Here is a 5,785-nt window from a genome sequence, read left to right as displayed (position 1 = left end):
AAGCCCACAAATGTGAGATTAATTCAATTGACAATGCTTGGGCTGACTGAGAAATGAAAGAAAATCCTGAAGTAATAAATAAAAGAGGAAATAATGCTATAGATTGTTTATAAATAAAGAGGGTTGTGAGAGAGTTTGGGGAAACATTTTACTCCAAAAAATTGGATAAGTGATACATCTTTAATGTCTGTGTCCCTTCCAAAGTTCACACAGCACTGAATACTGAAAGCAAAGACATTATGAATCATAGGCCTTAGGAGGTCATTGAGTCATAATGATTCACCTTCACAATAGGATCAGTCACCCTTATTTCAGGAGCCATGACCTCTCCTCTTTCAATCCTTCTGCCACATGAAGATGCTGTGCCCCCCACCTTTGGGGGGAGAAACTGGGCTTCTTACCAGCCATCACTCTTACTTAGTATTTCTTGACCTTGACCAATCCAGCCTCAAAATTGTAAGTAATACCCTTCTGTTCACAGGCCACTCAGTCTTATTATACCATAATAGGTATGTAACACACTTATTAGGTTCAGGTATTCTGTTATAGCATCACAAGTAGTTCAAGACAATAAACTGGATAAATGAACAAATTTCTTGGAAGAGTCAATCTGCCAAAACTTAATCATGAAGAAATAGAAAACTCTGAAGACTTACAGTCAGTAAGTTTGACATAGTAATCAAAAAAAAAATTTTTAACGGGGCAGTAGTGTGGCACACACCTTTAATCCCAGCACTTGGGAGGCAGAGGCAGGCAGATTTCTGAGTTCGAGGCCAGCCTGGTCTACAGAGTGCATTCCAGGACAGCCAGGACTACACAGAGAAACCCTGTCTCAAAAAAAAACAAAAACAAAAACAAAAAACAAAAACAAACAAAAAACCCCAAAAGATTCAATAAATTCCCAATAGAGAGAAGGCCTGCACTTAAATTATGTCATCAATAAATTCTATCAGACGGTTGAATAATTAACACCAATCTTTCTCAAGCTTTTTAGAGAAAAATTGAAAAGAAGAGGATGTTTCCTAAGTCATTCCCATGAGGCCTACAACCAAAGACAAGGCAGCACAAGAAAGCTACACACAAATATTCCTTGTAAATACTAATACAAAATCCTTTCCCAGATACTGGCAAACTAAATCTAGTAACATACTAAAAGAAGCCAAACAATTCCTATTTTCAGATGATATGATACATAGTAGATCCCTCAAATTATACCAGAAAATGTCTGGAAACAACTATTTCAGCAAAAAGTGAGGTACAAAATCAACTTCTTTTTTCATTGATTTAAGTTTTACTGTATTATAATGAGAAAAGATACATAATTTCAATTTATCTGAATTTGTTAACATTTCAAAATATATTTTAAGTAAATAGAATTACATCACATTCTTCTTTCCATTTTGTACACCAACTCCTCCCAGAGGTGCAATACCTGTAATACATTTTGGTTTTTTTAATCATATCCTTTAAAACTTATAAAATATTGTAACAATAAAAATATTATAAAAGTTGTTCGATATAAAACAACATCAATTGAACAGTCTTATGTAGATGCTTGTCTATAGCAATACTGAAAATATATGTTTTTCTCAATATAAATTTTAAATAACTCCAAACATATTTAACTGTATGATATTTTAAGATAATATATCACTGCTGGGCAGTGGTGGTGCACACCTTTAATCCCAGCACTTGGGAGGCAGAGGCAGGTGGATTTCTGAGTTCAAGGCCAGCCTGGTCTACAGAATGAGTTCCAGGACAGCCAGGGCTACTCAGAGAAACCTTGTCTCGAAATATATATATATATATATATATATATATCACTATTAGTTTTTCTTTTAATGAACATAAAGGCTTTTTGTTTGTTTGTTTAGTTTGGTTTATTTTTAGTAGAGCTTAGAATCTTGGCTCTTACTGTGGTACAAACCCAAAATAGGAACAATTTTTAGACATTGGAGTTCATTGTAATAAGGCTGTACTTCAATGACCCTCACATCACCTATTTCAGCAAAAAGTGGGGTACAAAATTAACTTTAAAAAAATCAGAAAGAGATTACAGGAATACTCCCATTTATAATAGTAACAAGGACCACAAAATATCTTAGAATAAGTCTAACAAGTAAAAGACATCTGAAGTCTGTTGTGATCTGATAGGATGCATGGGATCATTTCAATTATCTGTTGTATCTGTTGAGGCTTGTTTTGTGAGAAGGTACCATGAGGTTCTCAGAAGAAGGTATATTCTTTTGTTCTAAGGTGAAATGTTCTGATTATATCTGTTAAATCCATTTGGTTCATAACTTCTACTAGTTTCATTGTGTCTATGTTTAGTTTCTGTCTCAATGACCTGTCCATTGGTGAGAGTGGAGTAAAGTCTCCCACTATTGGTGTGTGAGGTTCAATCTGTGTTTTGAGTTTTAGTAAAGTTTCTTTTATGAATGTGGGTGCCCTTGCATTTGGGGCATAGATATTCAGAATTGAGAGTTCCTCTTGATGGATTTTTCCTTTGATGAGTACAAAGTGCCATTCCCCATCTCTTTTGATAAATTTGATTATTTTGGTCTATTTTATTGGAATCGATACTGCAGCTTCTTTCTTGGGACCATTTGCTTCAAAAACTTTTTTCCAGCCTTTTACTCTGATGTGGTGTCTGTCTTTGTCACTGAGGTGTGTTTCTTGTATGGAGGAAAATACTGGATCCTGCTTGTGTATCCAGTCAGCTAGCCTATGTCTTTTTATTGGGGAATTGAGTCCATTGATGTTGAGAGATGTTAAAGACCAGTGATTGTTGGCTCCTGTTATTTCACTGAACTTCAATAACAACAAAAACAATAGAAAGCCCACATACTCACGGAAATTGAACAATTCTCTACTCAATGATAATTTGTTCAGGGAAGAAATAAAGAGAAGAAATGAAAGACTTTCTAGAATTCAACGAAAATGAAGACACAGAATATCCAAACTTATGGGATACAATAAAAGTAGTGCTAAGAGGAAAATTTATAGCACTAAATACCCTCATAAAGGAATTGGAAAGATCCTATACTAGCAACTTAATAGCACACTTGAAAGCTCTAGAACAAAAAGAAACAAACACACCAAGATGAATAGATGGCAGGAAATAATCATACTCAGGGCTGAAATCAACCAATAAGAAACAAAGAGAACAATACAAAGAATCAACAAAATCAAGAGCTGGTTCTTTGAGAAAAATCAACAAGATAGATAAACCCTTAGCCAAACTAACTAAAAGATACAGAGACAATATCTAAATTAACAAAATCAGACATGAACAGGAAGTCATAACAACAGAAACTGAGGAAATTTTTAAAAATCATTAGATCTTACTACAAAATTTATGCAACAAAACTGGAAAATCTAGATTAAATGAATGCTTTTCTAGATAGATATCACATACCAAAGTTAAATCAAGAACAAGTAAACTATCTAAACAGTCCCATAACCCCTAAGGAAATAGAAATAGACGTTAAAAACCTCCCAACCAAAAAAAGCCCAGGGCCAGATGGTTTTAGCGTAGAATTCTACCAGGCCTTCAAAAAAGAGCTAATACCAATACTCCTCAAACTATTTCACAAAATACAGACAGAAAGAACACTACCTAATTCATTCTATGAAACCATAGCTACTTTGATACCTAAACCCCACAAAGACCCAACAAAGAAAGAAAACTTCAGACCAATCTCACATATGATCATAGATGCAAAAATACTCAATAAAATTCTCACAAACTGAATCCAAGAACATATTAAAACCATCATTCACTATGATCAAGTAGACTTCATCCCAGGGATGCAGGGATGGTTTAATATACAAAAATTTATCAACATAATCCACTATATAAAAATCAAAGGAGAAAAATTACATAATCACACATAAAATCAACTCAAAAAGTCAGAAGTCTTTCTTTATACAAATTATAAACGGGCTGAGAAAGAAAATAGGGAAACAATACCCTTCACAATAGTCACAATTAATATAAAATATCTTGATATAACTCTGACCAAACAAGTGAAAGACCTGTATGACAAGAACTTCAAGTTTCTGAAGAAAGAAATTGAAGAACTCAGAAGATGGAAAGATCTCCCATGCTTATGTATTGGTAGAATTAACATCGTAAAAATGGCCATCTTATCAAAAGCAATCTACAGACTCAATGGAATCCCCATCAAAATTCCAATACAATTCTTCACAGACATGGAAAGAGCAATTCTCAATTTCATATGGAAAAACAAAACACTCAGGATAGAGAAAACAATTCTCAACAATAAAAGAACTTCCTGGGGGAACCACCATCCCTAACCTCAAGCTGTACTACAGAACAATAGTGAATAAAAGGTGTATGGTATTGGTACAGGGACAGACAGGTCAATCAGTGGAATAGAATGGAAGACCCAGAATTAAACCCAAAAACCTATAGACACTTGATCTTTGACAACAAAGCCAAAAATATAAAGTGGCAAAAAGAAAGCATCTTCATCAAGTGGTGCTAGTCTAACTGGCAGTCTGCATGTAGAAGAATGCAAATTGATCCATATTTATCAGCCGTATAAAGCTCAAGTCCAAATGGATCAAGAACCTCCACATAAAAGCAGATACACTGAATCTAATAGAAGAGAAAGTGAGAAAGAGCCTCAAATGCCTTGGCACAGGGGAAATTTTCCTGAACCAATGGCTCAGGCTCTAAGATCAACAATTGACAAATGAGACCTCATGAAACTGAAAAGCTTCTGTAAGGCAAAGGACACTGTCAATAGGACAAAGGGCAAACTACAGATTGGGAAAGCATCTTTACTAACCCTACATCTGTTAGAGGGTCAATATATAAAATATACAAGAAGTTAGACTCCAAAAACCCAAATACCCAGATTAAAAAATAGAGTACAGAGCTAAACAGAGAATTCTCAACAGAGGAATCTCAAATGGCTGAGAAGCACTTGAAGAAATGTTCAACATCTTAAATCATCAGGGAAATACAAATCAAAATGATTCTGAGATTCCACCTTACACCAGTCAGAATGGCTAAGATCAAAAACTCGGGTGACAGCAGATGCTGGTGAGGATGTGGAGAAAGAGGAACATTGCTGGTCGGATAGCAAACTATTACAACCACTCTGGAACTCAATCTGGTGGTTCCTCAGAAAACTGGAAATACCTCTACCTAAAGACCCAGCTATACCACTCCCGGGCATATACCCAAAAGATGTTCCACCATACCACAAGGACATGTGCTCCACTATGTTCATAGCTGCCTTACTTGTAATAGCCAGAAACTGGAAACAACCCAGACGTGCCTCAATGGAAGGATGGATATAGAAAATGTGGTTCATTTATACAATGAGTACTATTCAAATATTAAAATACAAAGATATGAGTTTTGCAGCCAAATGGAAGGAACTAGAAGCTCCGCAGCAAGTCCCACAACACCCAGAGGGAGCTCCACTCCCAGGTGCTCTGGCATGCCCAAGATCAGAGGTGAGGAGGACCCAACATCTGTCCCAACACTGGGAGTAACTGGAACCAGCAGGACTAGGCACACAGGAACTCTGTCAGCCTAGTGGCTCCAGTTCCTTCCAGTCTGTCTGGACTGGTGTCCTGAGCAGACCTTGGGCACAAGCTCTGCAGCCAGTCCCCCAACACCCAGAGGAAGCTCCACTCCCAGGTGCTCTAACAAGCCCAGGATCCCAGGATCTCAGAATCACATGATCACAGAGACAGCTTGACTCTGTGGAATTCTGACACAACCAGGATCACAGGAAGGACAGGC

The 5,785-nt window shown here is 36.5% G+C and overlaps 1 protein-coding gene across 2 annotated transcripts in view; it reads left to right on the top strand.

Annotated features, from left to right (window-relative positions):
• The first annotated feature begins 332 nt into the window (after positions 1 to 332).
• Positions 333 to 5,785, top strand: part of Tmem45b (transmembrane protein 45B) — a 60,654-nt gene continuing 55,201 nt past the window's right edge. Inside the window, exon 1 of one of the 2 annotated variants that reach the window (XM_031344977.1) lies at positions 333 to 456. The gene's annotated coding sequence lies outside the window, so the exon portion shown is untranslated. The remainder of the gene's footprint in view (positions 457 to 5,785) is intronic. The other variant, XM_031344976.1, reaches the window with a different exon arrangement.

This window comes from Mastomys coucha, unplaced genomic scaffold (assembly GCF_008632895.1).
Source record: "Mastomys coucha isolate ucsf_1 unplaced genomic scaffold, UCSF_Mcou_1 pScaffold23, whole genome shotgun sequence".
NCBI classification, from domain to species: Eukaryota; Metazoa; Chordata; class Mammalia; order Rodentia; family Muridae; genus Mastomys; species Mastomys coucha.
This window is presented reverse-complemented; position numbering and strand designations above follow the sequence as displayed.